Below are 19,372 nucleotides of genomic sequence, written 5' to 3' on the forward strand. Positions count from 1 at the left end.
TTACCAGAATCACAACTTCTACAACCTGATAAAAAACAGAGCTATTTTTGGTTTGTGAAGAGTTGGTTGACATGGTAAAAGTGATAAAGGTACTTAAGAGTCATTTCACATCATTACTATTGGTATTATGAACAAGTAGGATTCTTTTTCAGCTAGCATGAAGGAGAGATGGAAATTCCTAATGTATGCTACAGAATCCAGAAGTTGTTTGAAGGATTCTATTTGCAGAACCTGGATTTTTCTCTGCACATTAAGAAAAACATTCTGGCTGCTCATTATTATTTATATTACAATATCAGCTATATGACCCAGATGAGAACAGGATCCCTTTGTGGTAAGCACTGTATAAACACATAAGAAGAGTTCTTGCACCCAAGAACATACTTTAATGGACAAACCGAAATGGTAGGGAAGAGAAACAGACACAGACAGGTAAATTTTTTTTGCCCCAAGTTACAAAGCCAGCCAGTGGAACAGACAGAATAGAACCCGATCTCCTGACTTCCAATCCTGTGCACTATCCAATGGACTATGGTGCCTCTAACATGAGGTCTTCAGAGTTAGGGGAAGAGGATAGGCATAATGGCCCTTCTTTTCCGAGTCTCACAATGTCCCTGTGCAGGGGCAGCAAAATCCTAGTGTTTATGCCCAGAGAGCATGAGGTATGGCAAAGTGTTAGTATTCCTAACAGGTTAGACATCCCAAAATGGATATAGATAGAGAGAAAGCTAGCCACGGCCTTATTCCTCTTCCACACCAACTGGTGGCTATTGACAGCCCCGGAGAAGAGTACACACTGGATCTTTTTAAAGGGTGGGTGTGTAGTTGCCATCTTGGAGCGTTCTCCCTCAGAAGAGCTACCTTTGTCTTCAGCCAGCAGAATGCCACCAAAAACTACTTCAAGAGCACATACAGAGGTACATAGCGTTGCTGTAGTTTTAAAAGCCACAACATAACCCCAGTTGTCCCTCCACGTTTCATCTCTCTGTATAAAAACATCCACTACTACAGGAGTTCAGGGTAAGATTGTGGAGAACCAGTTTTCAGTGTCAACTGCACAATTGTTTAGAAAATTAAACCCAGCAAATTACTCCATACAATATTGTTAATCTCTCAACTATTTCTTACAGCAAAAAGGCATCCTTCGTTTCTAGATTTACCTCCACTCCACCCAAACCAGATGTTATCCAACTCTGATTATTTTTAAGTTATTGTAATTAGTAATCCAAAATGATCGTGCCCCCTCCCCCAAGATTTATGTATATTATTCTCTAGGCTGGAGAAGTTAATCTTGTATTATTTTAAATTCCAGGCATGCTTTAGTTTCCTGGTGTCCCTTCACTTTAGGTCTTTGTCCCACACAAGCCCTAAACTAGAACACAGTTTCTCGACAGGCTTTTAATATTGCTTGGCCTCGTCCAGCTAGCCAAAGCATGTTAGATAAGGATTCAGAGGAAGTCAGGTTTGAACTGTATTTAAACATTGCTATCAAAAACTGCTTGCTTCAAACATGGACTGGGCTGCTGTGTCCCAGATTTTGGTATCAGGAGATTGCGATACCTGGAGTGCAATCAGTAGAGGTAAACTGCAGACTTTTACAGACTGAGGAAACCTGCAACTCATCTGTGCCATTCTACAGAATCCCTCCCATAACACTGGAGAAAACAACAACAACAAGGGATGTGTAAGAATGCCACCATCTTAGCAAAGTTCCAGTATTACAACCATACAGAGAATTTTGCAGAAGGTGGTTTAAGCCTCCCTCTGATCCCCTGTGCTTTCTAAATGATTGCATACATGAATTAATTCTCATTGGTGGTGGTAATTAATCAGGGTATTGGGCTGGACCAAGGTTAACAATGGTGAGTCCTCAAACCTCAGCTTCCACCCTCACCATGCAACACATTTTGCAAACAGATGTGATTTACATTCAGTTCAGACTGGCAAGATATTCAACCTCTTTCAGGTTTATCAAATCAACTGCACAGATTTAGTGGGCATTAAAGAGAGAAAAATCTTTATTATGAAGGCAGAGTATACTTTCTACCTGTGACGTATTTGGAGCTGCCTGTAATAATTTATTAATATAATGTGTTCCGTATTTGTGTCCAATTCTTGTGTGTGTGGGTGGGTGGGGGAGTGTCTGTATCTTGACTGGGTTATTGTGATGTTTACTCTGTGCATATATTGAGTTAATTTAATAGCAGGATTGAGAGGAAATGCACTTAGGAGTGGTGTGGAAACAGATATACACTTCCCAGCAAACACTTCAAAAACAATCCCAGAACCATTTATTTGGATGCCCTGGCTCCGAGCCCACCCCCACCCCAACCCTCCACCGGCTCCGACCCCCTGCAGCACTCATTAAAGAGGTTTTGGGGAGTGTGAGCTGGGAGAATGAGAACTTTGGCTGGTTTAAAGAAAGGCCCTCAAGGACAGGGGCAAAGGGAGTTAAGAGAAACAGACTGAGTCCCAAGACCCCCCCCCCCCCCCCAAAGGTTATGGGTGTGGGGTTAGATAGATCTGTCTAGTACCCTAAGCAAGCCAGTCATGCATGTAGACCATTTGTTGCTTTAAAATCCTTTAATCTTAACAATAAAAACAAAGCATACCTTAAAACAACACTTTGGCTTAAGGCGGCTGTTTTCGGTCACTGTATCCACAAATGGTCACAAGCTTCTGAAAGGAAGAGCCACTGATACCCAAATCCAGTCAGACCTGTTGAGCAGGCATGGTTGATACACAGGGTACTATAGACTAGGATCTGGTCTAAGAGTGGGAGAATTCACCCTATCAGAGGTGAAGGCACGAAGTCTGAGATCTGAGAGAATGCACTCAGAGAGACCAGAGAAGGGGTCAAAGATACACAATGTAACAGCGACATTGTGTATCAGTGTTGTAGGATGGTGATGGTGGAGAATTTCCAATAAATGAGCACAGCGGTAAAAATCAATAGAAGGAAAAACTAGAAAAAGGAAGAAACTAGAAAAAAACTAAGCTTTTTCCTTCAGAAGCAAAAAGAAAAATGATCTATGAGCAGCTCAAGAAAGATCAGCTAATGGAGTTATACGAAGAAAGGAATCTTCTCTAAAAGAACTGAAAAAGTTAGAGCTGATGACTATTGTTTGACCAGAGGCAGAACGGGTACCAGGCCAGACAAGACCAGTATCCAGGTCTCTTACAGGGCAGGTGGTTCCCCAAAGGACAGAATGGATGGGTAGGGCCAGGAGCTTTGAGGACAATTTTCAGAGGGAAATGGGAGGAAGTATGACAGGAGTGTAGGCAGTGACTAGAGGAGCAGTTAGGCCCCATCCAGACTGGGTTCACCGATTCAGCAGCAGAGGAGGAAAGACTGTAGTTGGAGAAAAAAGCTGCACCTTGGAGGCCAAGCAGCTTGCTGTTCAGAAACCGGAGAGACCAGAGTTGAGGTCAGAGGTGCACCTGGACCTGCAACCATAACACTACATGGTTCAAGATTTTTACTGGTCCAGTAATGGGCCCAACCTAAATCATTTCAGAATTCACAGAGGTTGGTATACTGCATCACTACAAAGCAGCTGGGCTGGAAAGTGTCTCTTAGCTTCAAGCTGAGACAAAATAGGTGATGTAATGCTGTTTATTTCACTAACAATTACAGTACAGCAACTTTCAAGACAGCACATGTTCCTTCAAATAATCAACTGACGGGAGACACCTAAGCGAGCCCTAAAGCTTTCTGTATAGCTGCAGTTCCTCTGCTACAGTAACTGGTGTATTTTTTGACCACCAAACCTCTGTGGACATCTCCCATATTTTATTAATTTGGGAGGTCAAGTTTAAGAAAAGATCTAGGATTCTCGGATTTTCTCAAATGACTTCCAGGCTCCCTCTGTTAAATGAAGCTGAAGAGCCAGTATTATGCTTTGTGTCAAAATTTAATCCCTCAAAGATGTAAAGAGAGCAGCAGGCTTTTTCCTGCAGAAGCAAAGTTCGCACTTGGTGAAAACTTTGAATTTCTTGTCCAAATGTATTTATTTTTTTGCTTTTTGTAAAGGCAATGGTTCATAATGGAGCAATGATTGGGTTTCACCCAAGCTACATTTCATCCACTATGCCATTATTGTTAACTTTTGAGCTCAGAACTAACTGCAAACTTTTCAGAAAGTAACCTTTCTGTGGCTCCAGAAGGTACTCATTTAAGTCCTTCAGACATGCTCTCATGCTGTTCACATTAGACTGTTTCTTTATGGTGAAAGGGGATAAGTTTTTTCCAACCTCAAATTAGTAAGCTACCTGGAACCCCAACATCTTTAATTAAAACAGCACAATGAGAGTTGGAATGGTATTCATTTATAAGAATATGAAAGCCAACCCAATCCAATTTTGGTAACACAATTTAATAGCTGTGTAGACAGGCCACAGCACATGGATCATCCCTCCTGATTAAATGAAAACCCAACAACCTCTTTCTTTAAATAAAAAAAAATAAAAAATAAAAAATAAAAAAAAAATAAAAGCTTCTGACACTTGATGAAGTATTTATTTTGTCCGGTATGGCTTTTCAGAGCACCTGTTCTGAGTTTAAGTAACTTTCAGTCTGCTTGGGGTTTTATAGGACTTTCTTTATTTTCCCTTCGATTAAGTAATAAGCTATCAAAAATATAAAAAGTACAATTTCTCTTTTTTTGTTGGTGTGCGCAAAATTTATTGCACCCATTTGTTCAAAATCTCTCTCTCATGCGAGGTCAAACACCTTTATTGTTATAGTCTTCTTTTTCAGCAACAGAAAAGCTTTTTTCCTTAGTCAGTCTTCCATTGGGAAATTAATATTCAGCATAAACAATGAGCACATTGCATGGCCTTTGAATCCGGTGGTTGGTTGCTAGGAGGCCTGGAGAAACTCTGGATTATAGCAGATTAGATGGGGTGCATGAAAAGATTATTCAACAGTTAACTGTGAGATTTTTCTAGATTTATATATTTTAACTTCATTCCCCATTGGTCTGCCAATCTCTTCGTGGGCTTCATCTAAATTTCATCCATATTTTACAGTTTACGGGCAGTTTGCCCTGAAGGTAATGAAAATGCTAATGCTAAACATCAATGCTTCTTACTATAAATCAAATTTCAAAACTGGTTCTTATTCATTACTAGTTAAAAGACTGTTTAAAAATGGTGCACCCGTCACCTCTCTAGTACAGAGCTTACACTTTTGCTTTAATAATAAACTAGATTCAGTTTAGAGACCGTATTGTTCCAAAGCTTTACTTGTATGTAACACATGATATTTATTTTCATAACACCACATAGTATTTTGTACTGTTTAAAGGAATAATGTGTACATACTGGATTTTCCGCAACCAATCCAGAGTGTATTTTTACAGTGTTTATTTGTTTAAGATTTTTAGGGCCATACTAAAGAGCCATTTGCTCATTTGCCTATCTCATGTCCCTGAACTAAAGCAGTCAAGCCAGAAGACAAGCTTTCCCTCCCCTTTCCCCAACCCAAACAATGCAGCATTTAATTAAAAATGACTAGAACAATACTAATGGTGATTAGGTTAAACGACTTGACAAATAGAATCAGAAGTCTGAAAAGCCTATGTGTTTCAAGCACTTTCTCTTGTACAACATTTTGGGTGACAAAAAATGTATTTGTAGTCACAGTCACAACTTTTATGCAAGACGACTTCCTATAGATTTCCTGTGAGGAAGAGAGTTTCCTTTAAATAGCTAGAAGTGTTTAGTTAATGTACCCATTTCCTCCCAAAACTAATATTTGGAAGCGCATTGGACTGGGCTCATTTTTAAAACAAAAACAGAAAACAAAACAAGCTACTCACAAAAAGGCCACAATTACATTTCCAATTCTACCTTCTTAATTTTTAAAAATCTTTCTGGTTTTCATTTCCATTTTGTTATGCCTGTAATTACTGCAGTAGATTATTTATACTAGATGTGACACCTGCTTTTCTCCTGCATTGTTATGCAATAACATTATAAATAAGTCTCCTGTATATATTCATACCCGTACCATCACTTTTTGGGATCATTTTATAACATTTATAATGGATGTTACCCTGCCACCCTCCATCACACATGGACACCTACTCTAAAGTACAGACACATTTAATCCTAAAGAGGACACAGATTTGATCATACAGACCCTGTCAAGCTAATGCTTTTGTGAATTCAGACTGTTTCCAGGAAGAATGTATCTGAGTTGCTCCCATGTGTTACAAAAAACAAAACAAAACAAAAAACCCCACCAACTGCCACAAACACTACTGAAAGCTCCTTCTGTTTCACTACTGGTTTCCATACTAAAAGAAAAGCTTAAAAGTATTGTCTGAGCCAAAACTGACATGGTACATCTCAAACTAAAAATATCAGAAAAGTCATAAAGAATAAATGTTTAGATTTTAGAAGTACATGTTGGAGTCGGATTTAGCTTAGATTCTTTTCTAAATCTGCTGCAGCATCAGCATCCAAAAAAAAAAATACCAACCATTATAGCTTTCTTCAGCTGCTTAATCATAAATTATACTTGACATTTTCCCTAAATATGAGCCGACCCATGAAAGAGAAAATCAAAAAGACTATTGCCAAAATAGCACAATATTCTTAAGCAGGCAGATTTGCAATATAACGCACATTATTTCCTTTAGGTTTCGGGGTTAATTACAGAAGAGTCACAAGACATTTTTAAAACATGAGAAACCACTCCTGGCTAAAGAGACATGTTTATTAGGGAGAACAAGAGTAAAGTAAGAATGTAACTGAAAACCACAAGCTTTGGTTCAATCTTTCCAGCATAGATGCGAATGGAAATATTTTCAACTATGCATGGTAAATACCTTCATTTTCTCTCTCCCTCCTCTCTCTTTCCCTTTTAAAGGAATCTGCCTACTCAACCTAAATTAAGTCTTAGAGGAAAAATGTGCCTTCATGATAAATTGGTATTTGACATCATAGTAATGAAATGTTCTGTCTGATCATCACAATAACCAAGCTGTGGAACAACAAAGAAGGTTTGCAGGATTCTTTCCCCCTCACTTCCCCCAGCATTCTCTCAAGTATTCTTCCTATGTTTATTGAATTTTTGAATTACAAGGCTGATAAGATACAATTCAAAAGGGATAGCTTTCATTTAGAAATACTGAGGCTTTTTCTTTTACATAAACACTGATTTGAAGAATAAACCGTTCCCTTATTTTTGCCTCTCTGTGTTTTTACATTTTTGTGATTCTCTTCTGACATGCACAAACATTTTGATGCGGTTTCCATTATTTCCATACAACCCCAGTTTAAAACAATGAATAGATGAATAAACACATGTGATGCGCATGCATGCACACACACTCTTTATACACAAATATTGCATTTATATTCATTTTCACTACGGATACACTTCTCTGTTTAGAAATATGCTTCTGAAACCTGAAGAGGTTGTAACAGGGCAAAAGCATTTAGAATTACAGGTGACACTTCTTTAGCAAATGCAATATAGATATATCCCATTGAGATAATTGTACTTAACTGGATGGAAAGGGAATGTTTGGTTTGGTAGTAAATATTCAGCACATCCTTATTCATAAAGCACAAGAGCAAAGTGGCTGCTCTGATCAGGACTCCCAGGTCATTTTTATCTATCCTCAGCTGAAAATATAGATGTGAAAATTACTTCTTTTCCTTTATTTTATTCTTTTTTTTTTTTCTAATAGGTTTTAAACACCATATTGAGAGGGCCCTGCTGTGAATCTTGCTGAGGTACAAAATGGTGGATGTCTGCCTGTTTTTTTTTTTTTTTTTTTTGCATTATTCATAACAACTTATGCCATCAGTCATAGGATACCCTTTTACCTATCAACACATTATTAGTGAGCCAAATAAACACCCAACATTGAGCATTGTAATAAGCACAAAAATGCTGTTACAAACCTGATGTCATGTAGCCCCGTGATGCCTGGGCAATAAAAGCTGGCGGGAAGTGTTTGTGCAGTCGGTAGTCCTTTTCACTGCGGGACCTCATGCGGTCTGAGGCCCGGTCAGAGAAATCTGAACTAGGCCAGGCTCGCCGTAAGGTTGTACTCCGCGTCTTCTTCATTTTCAGGCTACCTGCAGTCTAATCCTCCAGCAGCAGTGGCATGAGTCAGGCCTCACGGCGTGCTTGAGATGCTTCGTTTCATCAGTCCACTACAGGCACAGCTTGGGTAGAATCTGCAAACATTTTGCCACTACCTCTTCTATGAAGCAAACTGCAGGTCTGTTCCTTTTTTCCCCCTCGAATGATCCAATTTTACACACGTCCCACAATGCATTACACTTCATTTGCAATCAGTCCAGCTTATAGCTTCCAGATTCATGTGGAGGAAAGGCACATTATGTGGCTTCTCAGGCAAGGGGGGTGAGAGAGTAGGGGATTGCAGCGTGAAAAGCTCTGGGATCCCAAACAATAGCTCAATTCAGCATAGGAGAGCTTAGCCAACTGTGAGCCAGAACACAAAAGACCCAAACAAATTAGGAAAACCCCACTGGCTTTGGTTTTGACCCGAAACGCAGAGCACCCAGGAATTGTAGGAAGCAGTGTCAAATCTCCAATGGCACAGGATTAGAATGAAGCTTTGATAACAGTGAAAGTCATTCTTCTTCACCTATCAGAATCCGAGCAAAGAATCAATGGAAGCAGCCTAAACCATTGCAGCAGTAATCATTCAATCAATCTTCCTGTCCCCACAGCTTGTCCATACACACTGGATATGCATGTGTCTCATTCACACATCGAGCACATATGACCTACAAGCAGCAGCAACTGTATTCTTGCAGAATCCAGGAAACACAGATGGTCATAATGGCTGAGGCTTCTCTGTCTTTTGCCCTCCTTCAGCAGTTAGTCAGTTGTTTCTTTTGTGTGTGTGGTGATTTGTTTGAATAAATATATGTATATTCCCCTCTAATGCACTAGCTCCTGCAGGCTTGCGAGGTTAGGTGGCAAATTAATCCAAACATTTGCTTTCAGTGAGTCCACCTTGTACAGTCTGCTCAAGTTGCCACAGCTCCTCTGCTGAACAGTTCTCCGCCTTTGAAAACAGTGAATAGCTATTGAAGGGCAGGAAGCAAGGCAGCCACCCAGTCTCATGCTAATCAAGAAGCTGTCTTAAGTTAGACGCACTGATCCTGTCAAGCTTCACATTTTAATGTGAAACACCCTTGGGCTCACTCAATCCTTGGCTTGTGCCCCAGCCTATAATCAGCTTGCATATATTTACATACAAAGCGGTATGTTTTTAGGATAGTCCAGCCCTGCTGAGAAGGAAGGAAAGAAAATCTTTTGTTTGGAAAGAAAATTTGCTGCAGAACTTCTCCGTCTGCACAAACCCAACGGATTGCAAGTCAAAATGAGGACAGCGGGGATCGGTTCATCTGACAGCTGCAAACGCATTCCAGGGCAGAGGACTCAAGCTGTCTTGAAACTGAAATGGAAACAGCCACTTTGCTCGCTCTTCTCTCTAGTCCTTAACCACTACCAACTGGCTAAACTGCAGGAAGGCCTGCAACCTCTTTACAAATCAAGGCTCAATACAGCTGTTTCTAGTCTGACAGCCAATCATTATAGGACACAATGCATGCAGTGGGGGTGGGGAGCAGAAAGACAAAACAGATACATTTCAGCTTGGGCTACAAATCTGGAAACACCCAGAGCTGCTGCTGCTATGCAAGAGTTAAAAAAACCCAGTTGTGAGTGTTGTGGTCTTCTGCACTGTGCACTTTTTAGCTATCATGCTCAGTGTTAAGAGTTTAACTAAACTTAAAATCTTTTGTAATCAGAGTGAAGGCAGTTATACACACAATTATGGCCCTTCCTAGACTGCTAGGCCAAAAGGGACCATTGTGATCATCCGGTCTGACCTCCTGTATAATACAGGCCACAGAACAGCCCCAAAATAATTCCTAGAGCATATCTTTAAAGAAAAATATCCAACCTTGATTTAAAGCCTGTCGGTGATGCAGAATCCACCACAGCCCTTGGTAAATTGTTTCAGTAGTTAATTACCTTCACTGTTAAAAAATTACACCAGATTTCTAGTCTGAATTTGTCTAGTTTCAATTTCCAGGCACTGGATCATGTTATACCTTTCTCTGCTACGCTGAAGAGCCCATTATCAAATATTTGTTATCTATTGTTGGATTACTCCACCTATATTTTTAAATGAACTTTTATAAACAAATGATTTGCTTATAAACAAACTGAATTCAGATGTTGTTTCTTTTTGAAAGGTAACTTTTTTTGCATGGAACCAAAAGGGTTAACTTCCCACCCCCCTCCTCCCCCTCCACACACACCCCTGCCCCACCTACAGAGTAATCAATCTTTCAAGTTTTCTTTTCTCTGCTGTGCTTGCAGGTCACAAGAAAGAGGCTTCCCAGTCCTGGTGAAGAACTACACTACAACACAGATGGATTCCAAATGATGCACCTTTCCCCTCCCTGCCCCAGTGCTGTTTCCTGTAATGTAACAAAATGATATACATTCACAATTAAAACAATGTATCAAAGAAGCAGGAAATGCTCCAATAGTTTCCTATTTTATACATTACATAATACTCAACAAATAAATGCCAGTTATCTGAATTCCAGATGCCATCTTGAAGAAATATCTAGGCTCAGATTTCCATTTATTTCAATTCAATTCAATTTATAGACTTAAAAAACTATATTAAACACCACAGAATTTCTTCTCAGTGAGGCTTTTATAATGGACATATTTGTAATGGAATAATGTGACGAATCTACGCTATCATTTTAAGTTTATTATAATGCAGTGTTTTAAAACATTACTTAAACTAAACTCAAACTAATAATTTATTATTTCAACTTACATTTATTTCTTTACTATAAGTTACCCTTTCCTGCTAAAACTTATTTCACATTTTCAAAGGGTAGAAAATTGAAGGTCTGTAACTTTGAAAGCAACTCAAATAGTATTTTAATGGTATTAAAACTGTAAATCCTGGAAGAACAAACTGAGCATTGGGAGTCAGTAAATACTGAATTAAAATCCCACTACTGACTTGTGTGGCTTTGGGCAAGTGACTTAATCTCTCTCTCTGCCTCAGTTTCCCTATCTGAGCAATGTGAATAAGAATTATTTGTGGTTATATGCTACACTCCTCTTGACACCAGTAGATATTACATGACTAAAACTCCACATATAGCTTTGAAAATGAAACAGTGAGGGATTCTCTCACATTCACCCTTATTTCCTAACAAATACATGTAAAAATGTAAAGGACTACATTCTGATCATTTTTCTGTACTGCTACAAAGATGCATGTTTCCTTTGACATTTCTCCTTTGTGAATTGAAGGCAACATGAAAATGAAGATCAGCAAAGATATGACAGAGCTCCACTTAAAGAACGATTGAAGAAAAGATTTATTTTAAGTACACAATTTACTAAACAAGCTGGGTTGCATCCCCTATAACTATATATATGATGGTTTTGCTGGCCAGTGTTTTCAACCTAAAACAGAAGCTGTAATAACAGAATCCCAACCTTAACCCGGTCACTTTTCCTAGTTACACAAAGCTTAGGAGTTCTGGGGAGAGTTCCTTTTGAGTTTGCTGGGAGTTAAGGAAGATCAGTAACTTGCAATTTGCATCATGGTTTCAGATGCTTTCATGAGTTGTGTGTTTTGGTCCTCCATGTTTTAAAAAAAATGAGCAAACAAGTATTATTAAGCATTTCTATTGTATTTTTGATCATCAACGTCCATTATAAACATTAAATAATCAATCCTCCTTGACAGAATTAACTATTACTATCTCTGTTTTACAGATAGTGAGACAGAATGAAAAGTGACTTGCCAAAAATCACATAGCATGTCAGCGTCAAAGCTGTGGGGTAGAAATCTAGAGTCCCTGACTTCCAGGTCACAGATACCACCTTTTCCTGATTTATAAAACATGTGATGGCACCAGTATGATCTGGGGTGTCAACGTGTTAGCAAGTTGCAAATTTTGAAGTAACATTATGATCCTCTTTTAAATTTAAAAAGTAACAAACCAGTTTGCAAATAGAAAACTGACAGACCTTTCAAACAGCAGGACAGGGGGGAGCTGCCATTTTAGCATTAGAAACCTAAGGATCAGTTAGGCTCAGATTCTAAATGAAATGAGAGTTTACACTGACAAGAGTCCATCTGGACAGTAAAGTGAAAATGGGGAAATAATCAAGACACATAAGAACAGCAGCTTTACCCCTCATTTTAGGGGAAAATGAACTTCAATCCTAAAATAAAAGTTTCTAGATCTGTGTGCTCAAGGGTTCGTTTCTGCTTCACACCCTCCCTTGCCTATAGTGAGTCAGATGTCTTAAAAGGAGGAAATTAAAGCAGCTTTGCTTTATTACCATTGGCTGAGTTTGGTAGTTGACAAGCTTCCAACATAATCACAGGAATCAATTTTGGTGTGGTGCTTAATTCCCTGCAAAAAAATGTTGAAACTTCAGTCTCTATATTGTTAGCATGTAATGAGAATCCTTTCAAAGACTGTAGAAATAAGCAAGGAAGAATATGAGAGTTTATGTTCATATTTAAGACTAGTAAAGAAATCTTCATCTCAGTGAAGACTGCATTCCTACCAACCAGGTGATATAGAATTAGGGTGACCATGTGTCCTGGAAAACTACGAATAGCTCCAATTTCCAGGGGCAGTCCTGGCCTCCTGGTTGCATTTATAAAACTAGGGACTTCCTAAATATTTCATGCTGGGCTGTGGACTGGGATTGTCCGAGAGTTACTCTGCAGCTGCAGCACAGGAGCTACCCAGGAACCTCTAGCTGGCCATTCCGGGTGCTACCTTTCTTCTATATCTTGGTGGAAATGGAAGAGACATCAGACACACACAACAACAGAGATACCAGGAAGCACGAGGATTGTGGAATGCTCCTTGGGCTGCGATTCCATGTATCCTCTTTAGGCCACTTCTTCCCTTAGGCCCCCAGAAGAAAATAGGCTGCAGCAGGGGGATGTGAAGCAAACACAACATTGAGAAATAGACATGGACAAAAGAGGGAGAAGCAAGGGTGCAGATGAGACAAAAGAAAAAAGGGGATGGAAAGGAGAAGGCTGAAGGATAGGGAGATACAACAAGAGAGGCGAGCAGAGGACAAAATGAGGAAACAAGAGAAATCAGTACAGGCAACTGAAAGCAGAAAAAAGCAAGAAGGAGGAGGGCATAGTTCAGTGACAGAAGAGAAGAAAAAATAAAATAAGATAGGACTAAGAACAGGGGAGAGAAAGTAGTAGAATCATAGGACTGGAAGGGACCTCAAGAGGTCTTCTAGTCCAGTCTCCTGCACTCAAGACAGGATTATTATCTAGACCATCCCTGACAGTTGTTTGTCTAACCTGCTCTTAAAAATCCCAAGTGACAGAGATGCCAGAATCTCCCCAGGCAAGTTGTTCCAATGATTAACTACCCTAACACTTAGGAAGTTTTCCCTAATGTCCAACCTAAACCACCCTTGCTGCAATTGTCCATTGCTTCTTGTCCTATCTTCAGAGGTTAATGAGAACAATTTTTTCTCCCTCCTCCTTGTAACAGCCTTTTATAGTATTTGAAAACTGTTATGTCTCCCACCCTCAGTCTTCTCTTCTCCAGACTAAACAAACCCAATTTTTTCAATCTTCCCTCATTGGTCATGTTTTCTAGACCTTTCATCATTTTTGTTGCTCTTCTCTGGACTTTCTTCAGTTTGCCCACATCTTTGCTGAAATGTGATGCCCAGAACTGAATACAATACTCCAGCTGAGGCCTAGTCAACATGGAGTAGAGTGGATGAATTAGTTCTCGTGTCTTGCTTACAACACTAGTAGAAAAATAATACCATAGATATCTGTGATGCTACCATCCCACTAGCTCTCCAGTTGTACAAACTGCCAGCCAGTGGACAAGACCTGAATTTCCAGTGGGTGGACAAGACCTGAATTTCTAATGTAAATAAACATACAGAAAAACAGTTATTTAAAAAAGAAACTTTTCAGGCTTTACACACACACACACACACACACACACACACACACACACACACACACACACACACACACACACACACACACACACACACACACACACACACACACACACACACACACACACACACACACACACACACACACTTTAAAGATAGTTTTGTGCAATCCCTTCTTACATAAGAAAGTCTGCTAACAGGTTACAATTGTCCTTTGAATTTAGGAAGTAGCCAGGTTTCTCCTTCCATATTTTAGCACTCAGATGCACTAACAAAAGTAAATCAGAAAACATACACTGTAGCATGTCTCCTTTTCACATCACTAAGACTTTCCATTGCTAATGTTCTTAACATGTCACCTTTCACAAGTACTCATCATTCATTCCATATGTGAGGGGTATGGAGGGAGGAAGAAAAGCACACATTTGGCCACCCAGGCTCGTAATCCATATTACAAAATAAGGCAGCTTCTGCTGATGGATTGAACAGCTACAAAGGAGTTTTAATAGCTGTGTTCATTCAAAATATTCTGCTTGGGCAAACTGTTTGAGATGCTTTACCAGAGGGAGAGAAATAATCCAGAAGTTGAATGTGAGAGAGAAGAAACTTTCAAATAGAAGAGGGGAAATATTTCAAGTTTATCACAAGGGAACCCTACAGCCTAAATCCAGAATGATATCAGGTTATATTATGCTATGGTAATAATCCTGGCTTAAATACAGTACCTCTTAAGCTAGTTTCAGATCATATTTCTCTCACTGTTATGTTTTGGGAACATGCGATGACAGGAATGCAGTGCTGCTGCACACATGCTGTATTTCACCAATTAATTTTTCTATGTGTTCGCTTATACAGTCCAGTATTTATTTTAGCAAGCACAGCTTTTAGGTAAATCCTGCCTTCCCTCTTCTCTCTTCTAAGGGAAGAAAGGTCCTCCTATATGTGTTTGCTTTCCAGCCTTTTTGATTGCATTTATAGCTTCCCCTGTACAGAAGACAATTGATAAGGGAGTTTTAATCTGGGTACACAAGGCTACCCAAAAAACACATCTTGGCACCAAAGGAAATACATTTTACAAATTATACTATTCTCTTGATATATATTGTTATCTCCCATTATCACTGAGCTGTGAAGCATGTGAATGAAAGGTAAACAAGATGGGATTATGCCTCTAAATACAAATTGGGCAAGAAAAAACCTGAATACTGCACAAACTTTTAAACAGCCAAGTACTTATTAAACCTCTCATATACAATAAAAATAAAAAACCTGGAAAACTGGAGTTATAACAGTTCAGTTCATTCGTTGACTGCTTGCACAAAAAAAATAGTAGTGAAGGATGTGCCAAAAAAGTTGACCTCAACTTTCTTGTTTTCCACTGATGTCAAATATCTTCAGTACACTGATATTTAAGTAACAAATTGATATGCAGGAGCCAGCTGTATTATAAATTAGACACAACCTAACCGTCTGGTATGGGATGTTTAAAAAAAAAAAAAAAGGAAGATAAAAATAAATATCTAATAAATCTTTACTAGCAGTAAAAGCCATTACACGTTATCTCCGTTTTCCAAAGACTACTATGCATATATCTCTTTGACTTTTTTCCCATTCCCCCATAAAGAAATTTGTTGGCACTTCGAGTTTGTGCTTTCATGTCCTTTTAAACAAAAAAAATTCTGAAATAAAAAAAGCATGAAGCTACACCTGTATTCTGTATTTTTCAGCAGTTACCAGCCATTGGCATGCTTATTTTTAAATTCCAAGCTCCTGTACACAGGAGGGAAGTATTACTCTTCTACACACACAAACCTGAACGAAACACCAAACACACATTTGCAGATGAGCCAACAAATATGTTCGACGAAAGTCTAAAACTTAAACAACGTACTAAGGAAATTGTGTCTTAACAAATAACAGCTAAAACTCCATGAAGCATTTGTTGAACTACCAAGCACCAAATTCACCTTAAAAATTCTTGCTTATAAGCATATACAATATAGTAAGTATAAAGCATATAATTATATATTGCATGTATAAAAAATAGGGGACTTAAAATCTTTAAGAGGATGGAGAAACCTACATGTTTGAAAAAAGGTCTACTACACACTTGCTAAACACCTTCAGTCATGAATGCTCCCAAGTGTACTTGAGGTTCTTCATAGAGTTTTACACATGTAAATACCTCTGTGTAACACTGAAAGTACTTGATTTCCACATAAGATGCTGAAGGAAGAGAGTAGGTATATCCCAGACATAAAAGAATCTCCAGAAAAAAACCCTCCTGTCATCATATCATGAGGGGGTCAGTTAATCCTTGAATATTTCGTCAACGGTTCAGACAAAACATAATTCAATTTAGCATCTCATGCCATTTCTATGTTGGAAAAGAACGATGGGCTGTTTAACACTAGCACAGCCACAATCTTTCTATCAGATTAATTGGTCTCTTATTACACAGCAGAAGGGACTAAGGAAGAAACATCTCCAATATCATGGATTTGCCTCACTTAAGCAACCCTAAGCTATTCTCAATAAAGCACACCAGCCAAGCTTTACCCTCCCATTGATTCTGCTATCACAAAGATGAGAGGAAATGATGAAGCTGTACCAAGCAAAGGGGGAAATAAAGAGAAAGCTACATGCTGAACCCAGCATTTATACTACACACTAATCCTATCATTTTTATTATGGTGGCAGCGTATAGCTTCAAAACGCTGCCTATATACATCAAACACCTGGGGCGAACCAGGAAATGGCCCTAGGCCCAATTGTAAGCTTGAATGTTTCCCTGCTACAGTGGAGATGTTGGAAATTAAAGCAGACTCTTGAAGCCTTAACATACACATCTAGAAGGAGCATGGCCCACAGAAATGAACACTCACTAGTGGTAATCACAGTCCCAGAGATTGTGCAGTTGGTCTATCCCCACATAAATACGTTCGTGCATTGCCTGAAAGTATTACAAAGTACAGGGACAGCAGGCAGGCCACTTACCATGAGCCTGATCCAAAGCCCATTAAAATCAGTGGAAAGATTCCTATTGATTTCAATAGTCTTTGGATCTGGCCCCATGGTTGCACATTTACTACGCCCCCACACTGGCTGATTGGCATTATGTGGCTGTTGTGAGTGCGGCACTGTGATTTCTCTATTACTTTTTGATGCCACAATGGCATTCATGAGGGGGAAGAGGGAGGACCTGTGTATCACTGGAATGGTTATCGTGTGTATTCTCCATTACCCATGGTTTGTTGCCATTCTCCACTGTGTTCTAATTCATTTTGTAGCACTCACATTACCTGCCCATATACCCAGAGATTATTCCTCATGCTGACTGCACTGTTGTGTTTATGGGCTGTGCAGGAGATGCTGGGCACAACTTGTGCTTGCATATTTGAACAAGTTTTTCTGCCTACTTCTCCTCAGTACATATGTTTTGCATTCAAGAAGAGAACAATGGACGGGCATTTACCAAGAGAGCAATGGGGTGTATTCCAAACCTACATCTCCTCTATGCAACATTTTTAAATTCCTCATTTTGAAAATATTTATCCAAAAGAAAGAAAATTGTTTTCATTTTCCATAATGCAAATTGTGACAACAAGTGCGCCAGCCCAGGGAACTCTGCAATACACAATATACAGCTTCTGTTCTTTTTTTAAAAAAACACACCAAGAAAAAGTGTTATCTAGTATATCAGGGTTATCCCCTAACTTGTCTGAAGTCTGCTATGGGATTGTTAACTGCTACCTGGAGTTGAGCAGAAGGAGCCTAGATATGATGCCGTATCTGAAGCATTACACTCCTAGCAGAACAGCACTAAAGTGTCACACTAGGGTAGGAGGACGAAGTCTGGTGTGAATTTTTCAACTTACAATCTTCCAACTAAAATCAAGAGTGAGAACAACAGAAACTTGCCAACACTCTGAAGTGAAAGTCAATTATTACATGAGAATATCATTGCAATAGCCACAGAGAAACAGTGACATTAAAAGCATAAAACTAAAAGGCACTTTTGTTCTGTAAAATAAAATCCTCAATGCTTCCGTGTAAAAGATTACTTACTTCATCCATTGTAGAACAAAGCATATGAACAGGAACAGCAAAGGATCAAGTTTCTTCCAAAGTTAATGCTTTTCACATTACAGTACATTTGTGTGAAGCCCAGGAAACTACTTATACTTAATAGTTCAAGAAATCTAAAACAAATCCTTTAAATAAACAAAACCTAAATGAGGTAATTTTAGAAGAAAGTTCATACCCCGCATTTCTTAGCATAAAAATTCTCACTCAAAAGAATTACACAAACACTGGAGTCCTCATTCAAAACTGACCACTTTTGAACTGAAATCAGTACCTTCATAGACAATTGAGGAGACTCCCATTAGTCATGCTGATCTTCCTATAAACTCTTGAAGGAATATCAAACTCAGCTACTCAAACTTAAATGCTTTTTTCTCCAGTTATTCTAAGATTCAACACACACTCATTCTAAGCCTGTCTTGGGTTCTGTGATAGAGTAAAGGAAATTCCATCAGCATGCGCTCACACCCTTTTTCCTGATCATTTTCTTGATGGGGAGATGCCACCTACCACTTTCCTCTCCCTCCCCCCACCTGTAAGACAGGTCAGGAGATTGGCCTTGAAAACCCATGGATCCTGGAGATGTGTGAGAGTACAAAACCAGTGCAAAGTCTTTCTATTTTCAACAATAGTCTCTAGCACTGTGCTGAATGCTGGAGCCAGTACAAAAAACACAGATAGACCCTGCATTCAGAAATGAAACAAAGGTAAAATGATCAGGAAGACATTTAAATATCTTTGCTTCAACTGTCTGTGGAGTAAGGAGCTGTGAGCCCAAGCACCTGTGTTTTAGTATCCTGATCCCCTAAACATTTCAGCAGTACTTTAAAACCTCTATAGATTTCCACTCACTAGATAGTGATCACTGAAACCAAAATGATAGGGGGAAAAGTATTTCCAAAGGCTGATGCTATTATTGGAAAAATTTCTGTTAACACCCCTTAAATATATCCCTCTGTGTTCCTAATCTGAACACAAAAGGTTGGGCTTAAAAATGCTGAGATTAAAACTGCCTGTAGTTTTCAGCTTCAGGGCCAGTGATGACAATAGTTTAAATCCTTGGCTATTGCTTCTTGGAGGCACAGCCTACACACCGTCCTCCAAAGTTCTTTGAAATGTTAAATACTAAGCTGCAAGAGGTCATAAAGGAAATATTCTTTATAAAAGAACAGATACAATGTACAGCTTTTGAAAATTCATTCCTCAGTTGCTTTGCTTTCAACAACCAGCATGTTCTCAATTTGTTATTGTCTACAACTCTAAATTCTCTTG

The 19,372-nt window shown here is 39.0% G+C and overlaps 1 protein-coding gene and 1 long non-coding RNA gene across 5 annotated transcripts in view; one reads left to right on the top strand and one right to left on the bottom strand.

Annotated features, from left to right (window-relative positions):
• Positions 1-19,372, bottom strand: part of LOC137155422 (storkhead-box protein 1-like) — a 129,695-nt gene that overhangs the window by 21,195 nt on the left and 89,128 nt on the right. The gene's annotated exons all lie outside the window — the stretch shown is intronic.
• LOC137155423 (uncharacterized) lies at positions 7,702-10,479 on the top strand. The gene is made up of 3 exons (XR_010920457.1): positions 7,702-7,749; positions 8,093-8,243; positions 10,385-10,479. It is a non-coding gene; the product is annotated as an uncharacterized lncRNA (long non-coding RNA).

The sequence above is a fragment of the Emydura macquarii genome, unplaced genomic scaffold, assembly GCF_026122565.2.
Source record: "Emydura macquarii macquarii isolate MOO-44397 ecotype Brisbane River unplaced genomic scaffold, CSIRO-AGI_Emac_v2 contig_1363, whole genome shotgun sequence".
Classification (NCBI taxonomy): Eukaryota; Metazoa; Chordata; order Testudines; family Chelidae; genus Emydura; species Emydura macquarii.